At 39.9% G+C, this 20,882-nt stretch overlaps 1 protein-coding gene and 1 long non-coding RNA gene across 9 annotated transcripts in view; one reads left to right on the top strand and one right to left on the bottom strand.

The window, feature by feature from the left end:
• Nucleotides 1-19,627, top strand: part of LOC147757909 (uncharacterized) — a 42,810-nt gene extending 23,183 nt beyond the window's left edge. The window contains exons 2-5 of the long non-coding RNA XR_015319968.1: nt 5,846-6,028; nt 17,641-17,847; nt 18,566-18,617; nt 18,923-19,627. This is a non-coding gene — a long non-coding RNA (uncharacterized LOC147757909). The remainder of the gene's footprint in view (nt 1-5,845; nt 6,029-17,640; nt 17,848-18,565; nt 18,618-18,922) is intronic.
• The window catches only part of mol (dual oxidase maturation factor 1 mol), a 107,710-nt gene that overhangs the window by 83,095 nt on the left and 3,733 nt on the right, over nt 1-20,882 (bottom strand). The window lies entirely within an intron of this gene.

Below are 20,882 nucleotides of genomic sequence, written 5' to 3'. Positions count from 1 at the left end.
ATTTTTTCTTTTACTGCTTTATGACATCATGCGTCACGTACGTCGGCAAAAGTAAGTAAAAAAATCAAAATGCTTTACACACATGTATGATAGAGACTCCGTAAGTCTGTCTATAACATTTTTCCAACGCCAACTCTCGTGAATTTTCATCGTTCGTTCATTTTGAATACGACTGTACAATCAGCCATACCTCTCGTATGGACTGAGGGTTAGGGGACGCGCGGATGATCGGCAATGACTTACGAAGGTGACAATGTAAAGCGAACGTTAAGGAGCTACGTGCGTGCGTGCGTGAGCGTGACGTTTTACACGTATCGGGGCACTATTGTTTCCAGGCGATAGGAGCTGACGTTGATAAAACATTGTTGAAGTTGTTGTTAAGCTGTGTACGTTGTTGGTTCCCTGCAAATACGTTTATGTTATCCTGTCAGTGTTCTCTTTGCCAATGGATCCTGAGTGGGTCTAAGGAGCCAGCATCAATCAACCGGCAAGAGGGACATGCAGACGCGTATGGTTTCAATACGTTACTGTGCAGACAAGGGACCAATATGTTGCCAGCCGCCATACGAACTGCTGCTCAACCTGCCTTTTTAGCGCGGCGTTTAGACGAGCCAAGCGTAGGCTGATCGATCAAGTGATCTGGTCTGAAGACCACACCAACAGCTGCCAAAAGTGAAGCAGCGAGACATATGAATCAGCGGCAGTTGGACAAAAGGGATGCCGCGTCACGAGACAGCACAGAACCTTGGCTTCTTCTAGTGTTTATTTTACTGATAAGTTAAAACTGCGCGAATCGAAATAATCAGAAATTACCCTTGTCAGCAAACGATGAGGGCCGAATTAATAAACATCGACAACTGTAGCTAGAGGAATATACGAAAGGGAACAAACGAACAAAACTAATTTTGATATTTTCATGAAATAAAAAAATGGGCAATATCGAAAATCGTTGCGCACGAGAATGAAGCGAAATTCGTTCGCGCGGGGCAAGCGAACGGTCTTCGTCACGCTATTATTTCTTAGGTGGATAGTAGCGACGTGACAGATAGACTAAGTTAAGGTAACTTTATCCACTTCTAGCATGAAGGCGCAATGAGGGAGAAATTTTTTGGGCTATTGATTTGTGTAATGCGAGCGACAAAATTAAATACCATACCAAGTATATGCATTGAAATTTTATCTGATATTATCGATAAGATAACATGCTTGCTAACACCTCGAAAGCGTCATCCGTAACAACAATGGCATCATGCAGCTATATATAACAACACGCTTAGAGACACAAAACGACCCATATTCAGTCGGTCATATGTTTCTAACAAAGGCGTCTTTGTATAGCCTTTGCGTAATATTATCTAACAAATTAGAAGAGCAATTCTCATACTAACATACATATGTAAGAACTTGATATTCTTCCTTTATAGATACACAACTTTTGACCCTGTTGTTGTTCTTCCAAGCCACTTGGTTTGATGACATAACGGCTATATAAAACGACCAGATTATGCAGGCATATAATACACAGACTGTTAGCAATCTGTCTAGCCATTTTCTATACAGTATCCCATTATCTAAGCTAAACCAACCTAACGAGTAACGTATATATGTATAGAAATGTATGTAATATATTATTATATATAGTAAATAGTATGTAATAAAACGAGTGCCAACTCAGCTCGTTTACCTAAGGTTGTAGATTCATCAAGAATACTGCCACCATAATGACTTCAATCACAATTGTTCTAGTTAAAATGTTATCAAGTCCTAATAAAGCTTTACTACCAGATATGCATACATGAACGCCTACGAAATTTGCATAGTACTATTCACCAATAGAACGATCCTTTAGGACCATAACAGTCGAGCAATGATACTACTGATTGTATACTTAAATTAACTTAACTAACTCAATAGCCATCTTCTAACTTTGCTTCTAACGCGATTGTTGTTGGAGTTCCTATACGAAATGGCTGTCTTTATATATCCGATTTATGTATGCTTTGACTGTCCTATCAGCTGGCTTGTGTTTCCTCTGATACGCTACTAGCACTATAATCCAATGCGCACATTTACGTTCTCAAAATTCAAGCTAACATTCAACTGAAAAAAAAATAACGAAAAAGTTTTCTAATCTCAGAAAACGTTTATTGTCTATTGAATCACCACAATCATTTGCCTTTGTCCAGTTGTTTTCCCCTGTGAAAAAATGAAGATCATTTTATACCTTTGACAACTTTTATGCCGTATTAAGCAGAATCAACAAGTAGCCTTTAAGCAGAACAGTCTACCTAGTACGCAGCAGACACGAAAATCGTGGCTAGATGCAAACACGAATATATCATACATATGCAACACGCCCTACCAGGACGTTGCATTTAACCCACTTCTCAATAGACTATTTTCGAACGTATTCGTTTTTCTTTTTTATGGTAAATGCGAGCAGAAGCAACGCCCGTTGAAAGATGCCAATCTACATGAATCAGCCAAAAATTCGCGAAGGGGTCGCTCCTCCTAACAGGTCCAAATTTCACAGAATAAAATGTGTGGTCGTTCTGCTATTACCGGAACAGGTTGCAATGAAAGCCCACTTCATCGCAAGCCAGTCTGCTGGGTTTTGCTAAGTGTGGGTTTATTGATCAGAGTGAGTGAGGAGGGGCAAACGTTTTCTGACTATTTGAAAAAGTCCCAGTTGAAGTTTGGTAAAGTAGCAGGAGGAAAAATGTAGCAAAAATTAAAGAGAAATAGAAAAAAGACTGTACACGGTCAAGACGCTGTTGCATCTCCCAATATTGGTGTTTATGTAGTACAATCTTAGCGAATATTGGCCGGTGGATGGAAGAGCAGCGACCCAGTAAAGGGCAAACAAACCATATGCGAAATTCAGTATTTGGGGAAATTAGTTCGTAGTCTGCATTTAATTCGCATGTGGCTGTCGGGCTACCGCATCAATGTTATAACTATATGTATATCAATAATAAGAATACCACTTCTCTGTCCCCTAAATGGTGCAGCTACGTATATACCACTAGGAAATATTTTCTAAATTTTGGCCTTGTCATTAGGCCATAAAGTTTCTGGCGATATCCTACAGCGGGCCTAGTGTGACCCACATGTCATTAACACAGGCACGGATGTTTCCAATGAACTTTTGCTATGTCAGCTCTTAATGCTCGTTACGTGTAACTAAGCGTAATCGTACACATTTACAGCTAGAATCTATATTCAAAAAACAAAAAAAAAAAGCGATATATTCTAAATAGAGGCTAGAGGCAAATTAACGGCAGTACACTTTAAGCAAACGGCCTTCATAGGTTATTATAAAATAGGTGACACTCCGCCGGATTTTCATGTATCTGGTACTAAGAAAAAAAAACACTATCGTAAGCATTTGCGTCACGAAAACACTATATATATATAATTGGTACTGTTCTACTTAAATATTGATCGTATTTGGTAGGACGGAGTTTGTCGGTTCTGGTAAAAGAAAATTAAGGGTATTGTTTAAAGCTATGTAACAAACAATAATGTAATACCGAACAGTTTCGTGTACTCATCAAGGCATTATACCATGTTGCTTATTTTATCTTTGGAAATGTACGCTGTTCAAGCGAATTTTATAACAGCATTAAGCCTGAGTATCGTGGACTCATTTACTATTTAATCTGCTGAAAAAGCTCGCACGCAAAAGCGTTTTGTTAATTCTGGAGCAAACTAGGCAACGCACGTCGCGAAAAGGTTCCTACTTCTCGAATCGGCCTCTAACTTAGGTTGTGAGTAGATCCGTACTGCCGAGCACATGGTGGGCCCGTAATTTGGATGTAATAACTAATGAAATCTCATTAAGCACGTTTAAGCAAGTGTCAGTTGTGGGCAAACCTCACAAGTTCTAAGCAAAAATGGTGCAACAATATCCGCAATGGTTTGGCATTGCTGGTATGAAAAGGAACGCAATGAAAAGAGGCCAAATGTCTTGTCTTACCAATTTTTAACGAGTCTGAATTCTGGTTGGTCTATTGTGCGATCAAGCATCGCTTTAAGGGCCGCTTAGTTCTCAGTAAAACAAGACACACTGAGTCAATGAAGATCAGAGAAGTTACCAGTATTTGTGGTGTAGTACAGATCGGCCCAACTTGGACATGCAATACATTTCGTCAATACTCCAAGCATTTCGTGGGTACTATGTCACAGAAAAGGATTACAAGACTACTAAGGTGACCATATCAAATCGAATATACAGTAAACCTAACTCTGTTCTATTGGTGTATCTGTCAGATCTATCAGTTTATCAGAATAAAATGTTCAGATTATCAATCATTCATCAAAATCACAAAAATTAAGTATAATTTAGTATAATCTGTTCAATAATTCAATATAATAAACATATAGAGCTCAGGTAGTGGGAAACTTTCTTAGTGTTCGCCATCGTTAAGCACAGCGATTCAATGAAAAATAATTGTTTTCATAAGAATTGGACAATGCGATCTGACTAGTTTTGCAGAAGCGGTAACGCCCATCATCGACAGGACATCTTTTTGAAGCCCGGCATTTTCTATTCGACAACTATAGAACAAAGCGACACCTCACCAATAGCTGTTGACCTGTTGACAATGGAACTGAGCAAAGGTTCCCTAATATGGAGAAGGGACGCTCCATAGCGATATACTCAGCACCCATGCGAATATGATATTGAAGGAACCAGCTAGTTGTCTGCTAATTTCCTGTCTGCTTTTTAATGGCACAAAAAAAAAATTGGAATATTGAGCTGTCTAGGTCAGGAGGCTCTTTGCTGCCAGCTGTCAAAAGAGGATAAACATAGAGAAAAGCCACGTGTGTAAGAGCCAAATGGCTTTGAAATGCTTAAAATCCACAACTATGGAGCTGACTACGGACTGGGTTCAAAGGAGCCGGGTATTTACGCGCATAGTAGAGTTGGAGAAACCTTTACATGTGTCGCTGTGACTTGGCTGCTGGGGTATCATAGAAAAAAAAAACGCACTACTGGTAAACCCAATATTCTACTACGTCATACCAGCACTTACCGTCTGCTGGCGACGGAATCTGCTCTGCGACTTATATGTAGCTTTTGGTGACGTTACAATGAGGTGCACGTTGCCGTGCCCGTCCGTAGTAGGACGGCTTTAGTTATCAGGAGTTGTAGATGTGGTACACAGGCATCTCTGCTGAATAGTGAGAATGGCGAGTGCCTCGTCTGACCCTCATAGTAAATGATGAGTATTTTCTTGGTGTCCATTTGCTTTATGGAGGAAGGATAGTGAACTCGGAGCCGTCATCGCTTGTATAGCCGCATAATATAGAGACGCTTATATCGACAGGGCTATTTAGATGTAGATTCGCGAGCCCGATTATGAGCAAGCGGAACTAGGTAGCACACGTCCGATTTTTATGACAGACTCGAATCCTTATTGTAGCCTTAAGAAGAAAATATGCTGCATGGCTTAATTTACGCGATAGGTACGAATACTGCGATGGGCTTGCGCTCATTTTTAATTCATCTATCCCAACAAATATTATGTATGCTTATATCAGATGTTGAGGAAGATCTCATAAGAAGTCATTCTGACTATATCGACGAGACACCTAACCTGCCATGTTTCATAGAGTGTCAAGCTGGACTAATATGACTTTACTATGTTCGATTCTTCCCTACAAGTGAACAATGGAGTACATTAAGCGCTTTGATTAGAGGCAGCAGTCTATCTAACAAATGAAGTGTTGTCATTGGACATCTACGGAAGCTTTAGCGCTAGCTAAACAACTTCGAGTAGTATATATATACAGGGTTCCCAATCGGTTGATAGAGTGATGTTCTTTATGCCTTCATCAGGTAAGCAAGTACAATGCTTTAGCCAGGTCTGCGCACCGATCCCCGTTGTCGGACAAGACAGATAGGATTATTCCAAAAATCTTTCGGGATAATTAACAGAAGCCTTAGCTGGCAGCGCTTCGATACTCAATTACACAACAACAATACTAGACTCCAATTTGGTAGTACGTCTGTGTATCCCAGGTAAGGCTCACATGATTCTTATATGTTCACCCACATATTCAGTTTTATGTTGTAATTATAAATCGTTCCTTGTAGATATCACACAATTTTGTTTATTTAACCCTGACCACCTTGCTATTGTGCCTGCTGTATTGGAATATATAACTTGGACAGTGAGGCTTTTAAATCGCCGTCCAGGAATTATTGTGGTGACGCCTTGCCCGTACTTATCTCAGTTGCATATTGTTTAGTTCAGCCAGCTGATCTTCCAATCGAAATTCCTTCGTTGGCGGTAGAGTCTTCTATTTCCAGGTTCACAAACATCTGCATTACAACAGTTTCTACTTGGCACGTATATCAATTAAAACACTAAATGAGCTAGGATTTCCTTGATAGCACGCAAATGCCCATTTCAAAGTGTGTAGCCATTATTTCTTCCCACTTGGTGTGGCTTACCTTTTGATAAATCTGTTGTCGTGTATTATTCTTTCTTCTTTTGAAGCCGTATTTTTCAGTTACTTCAACCCCAGCTCCACGTATTATTTGCCACAGAGCTTGCCATACTGCAACCGGTAACATGCGCCTAGGCTGTTTTTCTCACATTTTTTTATGCCACCGTATCTGTGGTTTCGCATTATAAGCATTCGTGCATACATACATAGAATGAGACAATTTCGAACAGTTACTATAGAGTTACAGTGTCGTGAAAAAACAGATTCACAGCTGAAGTAACATCCGTGTAAACTGGAAAAATTCTTGGAAATTGGAAAAGAATCGCCGTTCCTATCGCCGTGTTATCGTTTGCCAGTGTAAGCAGACTTTTGGTCCACCCTATATACAAATATGGCACCTGCTGTGGAGTCCAGCCGTGCACCGCAACAATTTTTTTTGCCGGGCTCAAGATAAAGCCTTCGTCTCTGTTTTATATTGCTTCAGACTTATCAGTATTATTAAGGCAACTTCTACTTTCTTCACTGTGGCTCTGTCGGGGCATTTTAGCTTTGCGCAACTATCGTCTATAGTTTCATCATACGGCACTAGGATTGCTTCTGACTGTGTTTGGGTTCGCGTTTGTTGCATAGCCGCAGTTACCTCCAACTGACTGATAGTTCGAGTTACTCATTTCATCTACACCATGTCAATCGCTGGACGAAGCTTCCGGCACCGCTAATGACGGCATCGGCTGAGGAAAATATTTACAGTATTGAAGAAGATACGTCGTCTGATGACCTATGAAACGTCTGAATTTATGTGAAGACGACGAAAGCCAGACGAAATATTCGCTCAGTGACTTTTCTAATAATAGCGCTTGTAGCGACGGGGACAATTCTTTGATGACTACTTAGCTAAATAATTTTAAAAATCAATGTGGGCATTGAGTTGCATGGTATTATTTCAAGATCTCTCTGAAGATTAGTTTCTGGTAAGTCTCGAATGCGATGTACAGTTTTCTAATGTGGGGTTATAGGCAAAAGCACCCCTTTTGTGTGCGCGTACGACTAGGTAGAATGGTGACTCGATAATAGTTATCCCATGATAAAAAAAAACCATGGGAGAAAAAAATCAGAACAATTAGGCTGTACCTAATGAGAAAACTGGGCATAAAACTTAAAACATATGTTTATCGGGTTTGGTAAAAGGAACATGGGTTTTATGAGCAAAGCCACCTTTACCGAACTCGTGGATCGCGATGCAAACGCGCACATATATATAGGTCCAGAACACCACAGAGGGAGAGACATTCATGTAACACGCACTGAATATTGCTGCCAGCTGTTTGTGCGTTAGTGTAATCCGACAAAGAATCGTCTACAATCGTTTTCTGTAATGCCGTCCCCATTAGCGACGATTGGAAACTGCAGACCCAAGGAAGAACTGCGGTTCGAGTCACTATACGATGACAAACGCGCGCAGAGGAACGCCGCCATCTTTCACTTCATTCCCTGAGCAGCACAATTGGGTGTAGACAAAGGAATATCGCGGAGTATTAACGGAAGATTTATAAGAGATCCGATGTGAGTGTTCAGGCCGATTGCGCTGCCAGCATTAAAAGTGATGGACGACAGCGTAAACCACCCAGAATTTTTAGGGCATCGACCGCTATTTATATCCCTCCTTTAAGACAGATCGTATCGTTTCCGTATTGGGTCCGGCTCCATTCGGCTTTACATGAAGCGATTTCAGCACTCACGGCGCTGATGGCTACGGCTGCGCTATTTTCAACCTGGGGAAATTCAACGGTCAGTAATTGTTCCTTTCGTAATAATCGCGGGTGTTGGTCATTTGTGGTTATTACCCTTGTTGTTATTGTCGTTATTTTTGTTGCCGTCATTAGTTGTGTTGGCGATGAAGGGAAACAGATAATATTGTAAATTGAGGGGGCTGATTGTCACCGGCACACTCTTCCCCACACGTGTGATATCGGGGCAGGGTTCCGGATAGTATGAGCATCTGATCGCTGATACACGGCTATCCGGAAAGAGTTAACCTGCCATTGGGAGACGCCCTTTGAACATGATTGTTGCATGCGCGTAAATAGATTTCACATATTGTATGTTTCGCTCTTTGATTTGGCTGCATATCCATGTAGAGATAGACGTACACTGATCAATCGGTGTGTATTTCAATACAATGTAAACAAGAGTCAGTTCTTCGAAGATTCCGCCTGTGAAGCATAGCTTGCTTTTTGTTGACGAAGTTTTTCTTACGTGCACTTACGTGGCCAGAAACAATATCAGTTGAGGGAAATCTGCTGCTAGCGAAAAAACGAAGGTCAAATGGACGATTTCCGGGTAACAACGCTTTGGCTAACTTACGTACTAGTTGTAAGCAGGTGTAAGACGCTTCTCCTTCACGTTATGATGTATAATGGACATGAAAAGCCAGAAACCGGCAAGTTTCAGACGAGGGAGCCATTCCAATAACGGCTCGAACATGCTAAAGAAGACACGGAACCCTATGTTTCTTTGCAGACTGCAGCAAGTAAATACGAAAGAAACACTTCCTTGCGATAGAGTACTTCATTCGGGTCAATAAAAGCGATCGGCTAGTATCGAATATCAATGGGCTTATTGATAGACTTTGACCATTTATGGTATTTCGTGAGCGCCGTATTACCAACCTAATTTTTTTTATCTATGCGTAGAAGCATACACAAAAAGCATTCCATTATAACGTTTCGATTGTAAATAATATGGCTCGTGCATATATTATTAATAATAATATGAGTAATTGAATTAAATCAATGCGTAAATACAGAAGATTAAATCATCTTCAGCAACGCGACATCTGTCTTGTCAGTCATGCCTTAAATAGTTTTTTCGTACCGCAATAGCCTAGAGATAAACTATCTCAAGGGCATTTCAAGGTCGCCATTGAATGAACATTCTGCTTTTGTGTTTAAGATTTAGCATGAAACTGAATCGGCCATTCTTAATTTCCGATTATAAATAGGCGTTGCAGCGCCACACACCGGACGCATTGCTCATCAATAGTAGGCGTTGTTTTCTTTTGTGTAAATCCAAACTTACGCACGCTTTTCGATAAGATGAAAAATTTTTTATAAACCATTTTCGTCAATACGGCGCCTTATCATCAGATCTAAATGTTTCAATGTGATAGTTCTTATTGTGAATACGATAACTATTCATGAACATGATAATTGTAACTAAATGGCTGGTCACGAAAAAATATTGACAGATGCAACTTCCGCCAGTTGTACGGGTTTCAGCTGACGTTGACAGGCGAAACCCGTACGTCTACAACATTCTTTTTCCAAATCTACACGGTTTGAGCGCAGCTCGTAGTCTATACGGAAGCCCTACCTAACACGAAACCACATAAATGGGCAGATAGAAACACTAGGAATATCGTTAGTGGTATGCTCAATGTGCAACGTGCATAGAAAGTGTCGATTCTATGATTGCTACTTATTATATTTATGGATTTCAACCCGGAATGGTGGTGGAAGCGTACTCAGGAGGCCTTGTGAATTGTCGTTTAGGTAATATCCCTATTAACTCAAAGGGAATCGGCCATCGCAGCGTTTCTCGATGATAGCTAAATGTAGATTTTGAAAATTAAACCTCGAAACTTGAACACATCGCCATACAAGTTAACTTAGTGAATACAAAATGGTAAAGCAGGTCGCAGGTGTTTTTACGCTTGCATATGTAATTTCCGTCATGCTCATCTAGGTTGTAATTGGCGACAGGGTAAATTCGAAGTAATACTATGCTAACTTTCTGCGTATATTTCCAATCTAGTCCGACAGATCCCGTCAACCAGCCAACAATTAATCCGGGCCGATCATTTTAACAAATTAATAGACAGTAAAGTTAAAAAAATTAACAGAACACTTTTCAGCAATAAACTAAACCATACGAATAATTAATTAATTAGTTAATTTCGCTACACTATGACCTTCTACGCTGACTCAATCTTCAGTTTTCGTAGCTTGTCCAGCCATTTCAGGCTAACTTGAGTCTGCTTACGTTGGCGGGCAAAGCCAACTTATTCACGAGTCCACTCGCTTAGCGGGTACCATAACATAGGCTGTGATAGCTTCATGTCGGCTCATTTCGTCGATACTGCTGTTATGGATACTCGTTTGACTCAGCTACTTTTAGGCCAACTACTGACTGAATCACTGACCGCAGAACTTAATGGTGGACCCATAGCGGTCAGCGATAGTGACAGTTTATGCAGCAGCAGCAACAGCAACCCAACATGACGATAAGATTATATCGTCTCGACCTTGATAGCCCGTATTTATCGTAGCCTATGTTATCGAAACGGCTAGAGTTATCTTTTAATTAAATGTTCCTCTAAGTTGCTAAGCAGACGAATCGGTGCAGGAAGGAGTAGATTGGTTGTGGCTGGCGTAGATAGCAGTAGCCGCGTACATGAACATCATAATCAATATTGTCGTGTACGTAATTAGTAAAATAAACAGGCAAGGATATCGTTTCGATCAGTCCGTATCGGATATGTAGAAGGAGAGTGTATGCTCTTGTTATATTAATAACGGCTCATTCGCGCTGTCATATATATATATATATATATATATATATAGTTTAATTGTGACGGTTTTTAGTTTTCTTATGGTCAATAGCAGCTATTGCAGAAGCAATATGACTATGGATAATGGGAAGGCTCGAAACATCTACTCGATATAGTCAATAGTTAGTATATTTTATATTGACTTCCAAAAGTTATTTGTGAATCAGGAACAAATATTTGTTCATCGTGACAAATAATTTAATTGATAATAAAAATTATAATTAATAATAATTTAATTAATAATAAAGAAAGATAATCAATTATGAAAGACGAGCGTATATCGGTGTGATTGCTATTGAATTGGGTTCGCACTGGGTTGAATAGGTGTATCTGTGAAAATATACAACGTAAAGATTGAATTTTTGATAAAACATTTGTTTTCGTCTCAGTCGTGATTTAATATGATACAGTACTTTACGTTTTGTCTAATTAGAACGAAATAATAATAAGCCTAATTAACAACTAAATTCTCTGTTGATATTTTATTTGGACGCTCGATAGAATCGCAATGATGTGTTCTTAATCGAAGGCGTCACGAGTCGTTCCATTGTTGTGTACATCAATTATTATTATTTCTCGTAGAAATTTGGGGTCCCAGTTCGGTTTCGACATTAACGTCATCTATTAGCGTAATGTACCTATTGCATATAATATTCGTCCTGCAGGTTTAATCACGTATTGCACTGGAAAAATAATTACGACAACTATAATAATAATAGTGGTAATTATATAATTAGCACAGCTATAGTCATAAACTTCAATTTTTCTTCGCCCGCAGCCGTGTTGGATAAGTCAACTAAAAATCCTGTTAAGTAAAAAAAATTCATGAAATAGCTACACACAGAACGTATTCCATGTAATAATAACCTGGTTTTTATGTTCTACGATTTACCCATGCCTTCTCCTGCTTACCGTCTTCTGGCCGCCACCGTGACTTTAGAGATACGCCTGCCATCTTTACTGTACATCTATTCCAATTCTGATCACGTCTCCGGAACAGCATGTGATGCCTGCTTCTGCCGCTGCTGGAGTCCTCAATTTGAAATTGAAACTTCGTGTGGGACGAAGGCAACGACATTTTTCCGGTGCAGCTGTCGCTGTTCAACTTCACAGTGAGGTCACACGGCATTTCTCTACCCGGTCACCGTCAGTGCTACCGAAACCCGTAGGCCGTCACTGTTTTAAGCCTGCATGCAACCGAGAGGTCGCTTTACCGCTTTCATTACGATATACCCTTTAAACCATGTGCAGTAGTCCATCGTGATAATCGCCCGTGATGACTGACGTTCGTCAAAAGAATCATCACGATACGTTGCTGTTCAGTGCTTGAATACGGCGTTTTTACAAAAATGAAATTGGTCCTTCGACGCGTTTCAGCGCCCAGTAGATTCTGCTTACATTAGTTTTGCCTTGGTTTTTTGATCTGGGACAGTTCTCCCCGCGTTATTTTGACCACCACCAACGATAAAGTGTGACGTTATACATCGCTATTAGATGTACGAGCCTGTTGTATTCAATGTATGGCAAACGCTGGGAAACAATTTCCAAATCGATAGAGGCCAGCGATTTCGTCAATTCTTGGGCCGCGTCCAAGTAAAACACACATACACACGAACATATATGTACTTACTATATTTGGTAACATGGCCAGTCGAATTGCCAAGCGAGGCAACATAGGGAAATAGCGATGAAAAAAACCGGCAGCGGCCGTAGCAGCGAAATCGTCGAGACGAAAATCGTGCAATGGTGAATTGTCTACTTTACTCGCGTTATATCGTCATTTGTTATAAAGTGGTAATCGTTTTTTTTTCGCTTATTCTGTATGCTTCTGCTGGGTGGGGTGGGAAGGGGGGGATAGGTGTGCCGCGATGCTCAAAATCAAGTCGGCAGTGAAAGTAATGTAGAGACACGTTAGCGTGGCTTAACCGGACGCTGCCACAAAGGAAAGTTATCCTGGGCAGATCGGGTCACGCTATCATTCTTTAGAGTACGCTTGTGACAGATGAAGCTTGCTTTCTGTCAACGATAGATGTAAATAGGTTAAGAAGAGGACGAAAGCCCCTAGAGAACACACTAAAATGTCTTGTTATTGAATAATGATGACATTTTTTTAAGCTACTATTCATATCCAAGTTTAATAATAGAACGGAAGGGTATGTGCATGACGGTTCAGTCGCCTAGTTATAAAGGTGTCCAGTTGCTCTTTGTTTTTAATCATTGTACAAAAAGAAGATCAGGTATTGTCTGTTTTTGAAGATCTATTATAAAATGCCACGTACTTATAAGATTGAGAGTGTCACAGTTGCACGATTGCTACCTGAATTGGGACTAACATATTTGTCTGATGAAGAGGCAATTCGGTCACGTTCCCTTCATTCGTGTGAAATGACTTTGGAAAAATGGAAATACAACTGAAGATTACATGATAAAAATTCAAATACAAAACATATCCATGTGTAGATGTTCTAATGCTTTAATAGAATAATTTTTTTGCATATCATAATTTTAAAAAAATGCGTAAAAAAACCAGTCACACACCGAAAACGATGAGAACGCTTTTGTTCAGAATCGGTCACTCATTTTAATCAGTAAATGCGAATCATAACCATGTATTATTGCAACTAACACAAAAAAAAGAACAAAAGTAACTAGGCCCGAATAAAATCGCATGAGTCGTTGTCCATGCGATTTTTAGAGGGTTCCTCATTTCCTATTGGATTATATCAGATAACATCACCTTTAGAATGTCCGGACGTCTACGACTCCGATCGATCGTCAAACGGTAATACGACGTTCTATCGCCACCTACTTATATTCACCGAGGCTGGGGAGTGGGTAAATGGCAGCCTAACCCGATGAGCTTACTGTTCCGTAAAGATCATCGCTGCAGCAGGTGACGCCGATTGCCAGCTGGCGTCAATCGTTGATGCAAATCGTTAAGGCTTGTCGTAGCGTTTTACACTAGCTGTTGTCGCTGAAGCAGGGCATCTTTTATTGACGGCAATTTTTATTATTGGACAAAAAAAACGAATGCGTACAATGCTATTGGCTAGAAGAGACTTGAGTGTTCGATAAAACGAGGAATTTTTTTTTCTGAACCTTTGAGGACGACAAAGTGCACAGGAAAAACAGCAAACATGTAGAAAGAGGGATGCAATGCATGGCATATGTTTTATTTTTAATTTATATTTATCCATAATTATTTGATAGTTATAGTGAACGAAATAAATTTTTCTAACAAGGAAAATGTAACAGTTTATCGATTCTTGGTGTATGTACGTACATAGGTAGTTTGCTAACTGCTATAATAGGACCTTGCTACTATTTAAGTGTGTTATAATGTGTAGTAGCTAAATTAGCTATAAAAGTGAAACGTAAACTAGAATACCACTTGAAACCTCCGGCTTTCAAGGCTGACGGCCCGCCCTTCAGAAGAAGACCTATGGGTTACCCCCAGCGGCACTTGTATGAAATACGGTATTTTCGATAGTTTGGTCGATTTGTATTTCTATAAGCTGTTTGTACGGGGGTGCCTGACTGAAAATCGGGAAAAGTTTATTCTTGAAAAATAAACTTCAGTTTTCATTTATTGTTTTTATTTGTTAGATATCAGTGTTGCAAGGTCAAGTCTGATAATACTTCAACTCTATGCTCCATTATCAGAAAATCATAAGTACTGCATTGTAAGAAGTCTACCACATCGCAATTTGGGCTCTTCCAGTACGAGCGATAAGTGCCGTAATAAGGCCCAAAACATCCTCAAGATTCTATTAAGAGCGAGATTCTGGGATATCCACGCGTATAGCTCATGAGAAGGACAATACCGATCATATAATCGGCCATGCTTTTCTACGATACCAACGAACACGTTTACTGAGAGCAAATGTCCAAATATACGTCTGTAGCAACTAAACTGATTTCCATTTTGACGTTTTAAAATTTCAACAAGCAATTGAGGCCCCTATTTTTCTTTGTACCATCCTGCTGCATGCGTATCGTCTTTATCCGTCGTAACCTGATCAACTAAGCGCGTTCGACGTTTCTAATCCGCGCGCGATTTTGAATTTACGCGCGAACCCCGTTACCTACTAGTGACACACATGACAAAATTTAAATAAACGTGTTTTTCTATGTTTGTTACGGCTATAGTTGCTGTTGCTGCCATTGGCTACAGCCGATATTATCGCTGTTGTTACTGTCTCACTGGCAGTGTTCAACCCCCATGGTTGTATCAGCGTCCAGAATATCTCATGAACAGTGTCGGCCAGTCAGGCCTGCTAAATTGTATCTGTCTATAGAAATATGACGACACTACACGCGTACGTGGACTATACAGTCGATGTGCACACCGTGTCGGACGTGAACTAGCTGGTCAAGGGGCATTTTCAGTCAGCGTTTTGAGCATCAAGACGCAGTGGGTAGTGAGATCTTCAGATGGATGGGCAGTTGAACAGATCACGGAACCAAGTGGGAGTTCAGATAGAACCAAAGCTTATCGGAGTCCTGGGGGTGTAGGACACAGGTAGATGCGAAATGCTTGTTGGCTCTTTTGCTCAGCGTAAATGATGTCAGTGACAGAAGCAATTGCAGAGACGATGTGCGCGATTTGCCTCCGTTGGGATGGGCATTGTGGTCGCGGGAATGGGCGACTGACTTAGCAAATGAGTAAATGCTGCTAGGGGTTTAATTGTCAAATGGTTTCGGATTGGGAATCGAGTCAGCCCGCCGAGCTTGATAATGAAGTTTGATCTTCAGATGTCGATGTACAGAGTTCAGCTTCTTTTAAGGCGATTCTGTTTTTTCATCAATTGAAAGCAGTAATAGTAATGAAAATGAGAAAATGGAAACGTAATTAACAGTAAAATTGAGAATGTAATTATTAGGAGAGTGCATGAATAGAGTTCCCGCGCTCCTACTGTTGTTGTATTTGTGTCTCAAGTTGTCTTTATTATTACGATCAGGTTTTATTATTTGCGAGTAATAATGTTACAATGACTCTAAACTGGATAGTGTTTATATAGAACTGGTAAACTTGCCTTTAAATAGGGCGCATGAAGCATGCACATAAAACTTAATAATTTAGCACTTGTTTACCGAATGATTATCGGATTCGACACTCCGTTAAGTTCGAGCTCAACTTCAATGGCGTTTCTAAACTTTTTCCACTTGTGTCGACAGTCGAGGCTCGTTCGGTTACAGCCATGACAACATCTGCTACGTTATAATCGCAGATAATTTCTGCCTTCTCCTATACTAAAATAATATCATCGGAATTGACACAAGGAATCGAGTCCGTCTAGATCGTCTAGCCCGTCGTTCTAATGGAGAACTCAAAGGAAAAAGAATAACTTCGAATTTTAGTCCATTCGAATGTCTGTATATGCAAACTTCCTATCGCTTCTATGTGACCTTTTGGGAAAACCTTTGAATCAGCTAACTCGTGACGTATTCGAACTTCGTTCGAAGAACGCCGGCGCCGATGACAGCTGTCGCTGATGATGTTGTTTTTTTTCTACTCCTGTCAGCCAGAGCGACTCCTTTTACACGTGAAAGTGAAGGGTTCCTGCAAAAGCGATGTTTTGCAAACGGCCGGCGTTGGCGCTGATTCTAGGTCAGTAACATCGTAGTAGATTATTCTCGTCGTCATCCATTGTGTATCGGGCTCATCCGAGTTATTTCTCGCTTGTGGTTATCTTCCGCTCACTGACGCGTTTACGATAGAAGAACACAATACGGTAGTTCCATTTGCTCCGATGTGCGTACGAGATCAGTCAGCACTCATCAAAATGCGAGGATCCTCTATTTTTTCTCTTGCGAATAGAAATACTTTTGTGTGTATAATTGTTTCACAACTCATAAATCAGCTAGTTAAATGGCAGCTTTTGGGTGGTTCGATATGCTCACATCCGAGCTAGTATTTATGATCAAACAGATATATATGGCAGGCTAGGACTTTAACGAATTCAGACTAAAAATTTTTAGGCCCGGTATTAAATATCTGTAATTGCCTAATTATAGCAACATGGAACCTATTAATATGCTTTTATATATTATAATTTTATTAATTATTATTATGATTATACATGCATCATTGCAAATTTATACAGCACAAGCACCATAGAAGCTCACGGCTCCTAGCACCTAACTACTATCCCTTACCAGACTTACATTACGAATTAAACAAGCTAAGCGAAATGCGAAAATATGTCGCAGATTTCTGCGATGATAAATGACTTCGTCTGAATCGGTAACGAGCATTGACTGCTCGGTTGAAACGTATTACGTAACGCCAACTGTCACGGATCGCCGAGCATGTCTATGCATGGGTAGTTATTTAAGGAGGTGAAGATACGGCTTCATAAAGTCTGGCGCAGTGTAAACTTGCTTTACTTCTCATATAGTTGCTGCCACGAGTTCCATAGTAGTTACTAACTAAGTGATTCGGGCGAGACGAAAGTTCATTGAAAGTTGGCTCTGTATTTACGCCGATCGAAGCAGTCGAGTTGACCTGCTTGAAGTGGAATCTACTGCGTGATAATCCGTAACGGTGTTCTATTGATACTGTATTTCAGCTTAGTGGATAGAACTTCGTAACAAAGCGTTCGGAGTACCCGAAGCTAGGGCAAAAAGATCAGAAGACCCGATAGAGGAATCCGAGTGACGAATGTCGTTTCCAGACCGACCCAAACCCGTTTCGGACGTGATTTGGCGGCGCACATAGGAATCAAAAAGGCGATCGCTGAATGAAAAAATTACGGAAAAGATTTTGATACATGAGGGTACGATGAATCCTGAATTGCAATTCAAACATGAAGTTAGCATTTCAGCTGGTACCAGCAATTCTGATAATATAATAATTATGGCATAAAATGTTTTGGCACCTTTTTTTTATTACTATGTTAGCGAAAACTTAAGCGTTTTCTAAACTGCAGTTCCGAAAATAAGCTAAACGTTGTATTATGCTGGTAGGTCCATAAAGCGAGCTCAAGATGATTTCACCAGATATAGTTCAACCAGAAAAAATAAAAATGGCGAGTTAGGCCAATTGATAACTACGTATCTGGACATCAAATCAGTGTCTATTTGAAGCCAATTTTTTAATGAGTTTTCTACTGAAAGCGTGAACAACGTGGAAGTCCTCTTCAGTATACAAAGTGCGGTAAGCAGTAGCGATCGTTATCGAGCACTCGTGCGTTACCACAAGTTTACCATTGTTTTAACATGCCTTTTTTCAGTAAAATTGCAGCCATTTGCTACCGAGACGAGCAAATGTCAACAGTGATGACCAAAGTGCGCACTACGTTATCAAAATATGGACGTTGCCCTCGCGACGTCAGAATATATGTGCTTTATTGGGTAAAATGTGAACATCTTTATAGAGCTTGGGATAAAAAGCACGTTAATTTTTTTGTGTAGTACAATATTATACTTCTAACGTTAACTGAAAACTGCTAAGAAATCTTTGCTCCGTCCCATTTGCGGCTATCCATATTACAGTGGTTTACAATCGATAAATCTCGATCCACCATCGATTTACGGCATAGTCAAGGTTAGAAACACTTTGCCAGAGCCTCCTACTTGTATCGGCTTACGCATATACATACACACACCTATTAACAAAATATAGATACGCTTTGTGTTGTTTATATCATAAAAAAAAAAAAAAAAAACTCTACGCATCATACGAAATCTAATAATTCATGCACACAATAGACGACGATAATGCCAACAGAAATTGCACTGGAAATACCCATACTTTATTATCTTATGGCTATTGATTGTTATATTTATTAGATCGTATACGAATTATAGTTTCGAATGGCTAATTTAAGATAATTCCTTTTCTTCTCTCAGGATTTCCTCAAACGGATCCTCCCTTCACTCTCCCCTTGCCGGTTCCCCGTCATTGCGATTGTGACGGTCGTCACAGTCGCCTTAAACATGACGCTGTTGCCTCAGGGCATTAGTGTCAAATATTGTGTTTCGAGATTGATGTCACCTATAGTCAAGTCTTAGTTGATCTCGCGTGGACGAACGTAGGTCTTCCTACCTTAGTGGCTCGTAAAGTAATCTGTATTTTCACAGCGACTACCGCGACTTCAGAGAAACACTTCACTGGAGAGTCACACTCATTGAGACCTAGTATGGCGATCAAGAATGAATGAGGGAAGCAAGTTGCAGATAAAAAATAATATATATTATCCCACAATGCGAACCGGATCGTGTGAAACTAAAATAACGATATTTTGTGCAATACTGAGCACCGCACAAACCACTTGCGCATATATTAATCTATTTATAAGAGCGAAATAAAAGTCACTTGAGGCTTTGAAAGCCGTCATTAAATAACGTTGCTTTTTATTGCAATAACTTGTTTATCAGTTGTGTTTTTTTTTTCTTCAAAGACGTGCTATGAAGATCACGCTAACCTCAAGTGATTTCTACGCCACTCTGGTTTAAGGTCAGATCAGTAATGTACCGCATCTCTTTTCAGGTCGCTTTGCTTGACTACAGATATAAGCGTGAAGGAACTTGCTAACATTATATATCTATATGGATTTATGTAGGCCGGCAATGATTCTGTCCAAAGAAATCAGTCATTCAATGAACCTAAGGAAAAGTGCAATTTTTCCTAAGAAGGACTGCGATTATAGTTAAAAGAAAAAAAAGGAAAGCCAATACTTCTTAATAAGTTACTGTCTAGTCAAGCATGTCAAAGATAAAGGTTTGTCTAGCATAGGTGTATATAGAATTATGTTGCGCGCCGTGGAGCCATCCCTTCAATGGCTTAAGCATTAGCGTATTCACGAATTCAATTTTATTTAAAAAATGAAATTTAAAAACTTAAAATTAAATTGACGACACTAGAGTTTATTACCGTGGTTATGCATTAATGTGGGGCAAATACTTATCCATGGTAAGTTCTGATCTATGATAACAATAGTTCGTATGCTGTTTTATTTTGACGATACAATACGCCGATGAAGTTTTCAACTTTTTTTTTTTAAAAAGTAACTACATGTGACGTGTTATTGCAGCGACACGTCGTATAACGACTGCAAAACGATGATGCCTTCGTTTGAATTAATATTTATACACACATACGCGTTCTTATCAAGCTGAGTTGTATTCCAAGATCGTATATAGCCCCCAGGATGATCAGGCAATATAATTCATGTAGTGACTTTTATGAAACGTAACTTGTCTATAGTTCTCTATGTAAAATGTAATTCCAGGATGGGCAAAACTGTGGCAGGAAGACGAGATGGTTACTCTGCTTCTTTACTGCCTCGTTCGTTATAACCCGGTCAAAGAAAAAAAACCCAGTAACACAAACTACACTAAGTGTTTGACCCGTCTACAGTTGAAACACTCTAAAAGTTCGAATTGGAAAATAAATAAATCAACGTTCTCTTGCTTGAAAAAACGGAGTGGCTCATATAGCTCTTGCTGTATATGGCCTAGATTTCCCCTATGCAATATGTATGTATATATATATATATATATTAACCCATCTTATTGTTTAACATCATCGTATACTACCAAAACTTTCTGGTGTATTTTGACGCTATAGAGACAGTCACTATACAGAATCAGGTGCCGCCAAACCTGTTGCTGCTCTACAAGCAATCGAAACACACGCTGAATAAAACGTCAACTTATATAGGGAAATTTAGGGTTCTGTCAGTCTCTGTGTTCAAGCCTAGCTATTCGCGACAGCATCGCCATCCATACAACCGGTCACGTATACTGATAGGCTAGATCTCTGCGAATTGCCCCTAACGGCCGATGCCTTACTATATATGCGAGCCAT

This window comes from Varroa destructor, unplaced genomic scaffold (genome assembly GCF_002443255.2).
Source record: "Varroa destructor unplaced genomic scaffold, Vdes_3.0 BEIS01000002.1, whole genome shotgun sequence".
Taxonomy (NCBI): Eukaryota; Metazoa; Arthropoda; class Arachnida; order Mesostigmata; family Varroidae; genus Varroa; species Varroa destructor.
This window is presented reverse-complemented; position numbering and strand designations above follow the sequence as displayed.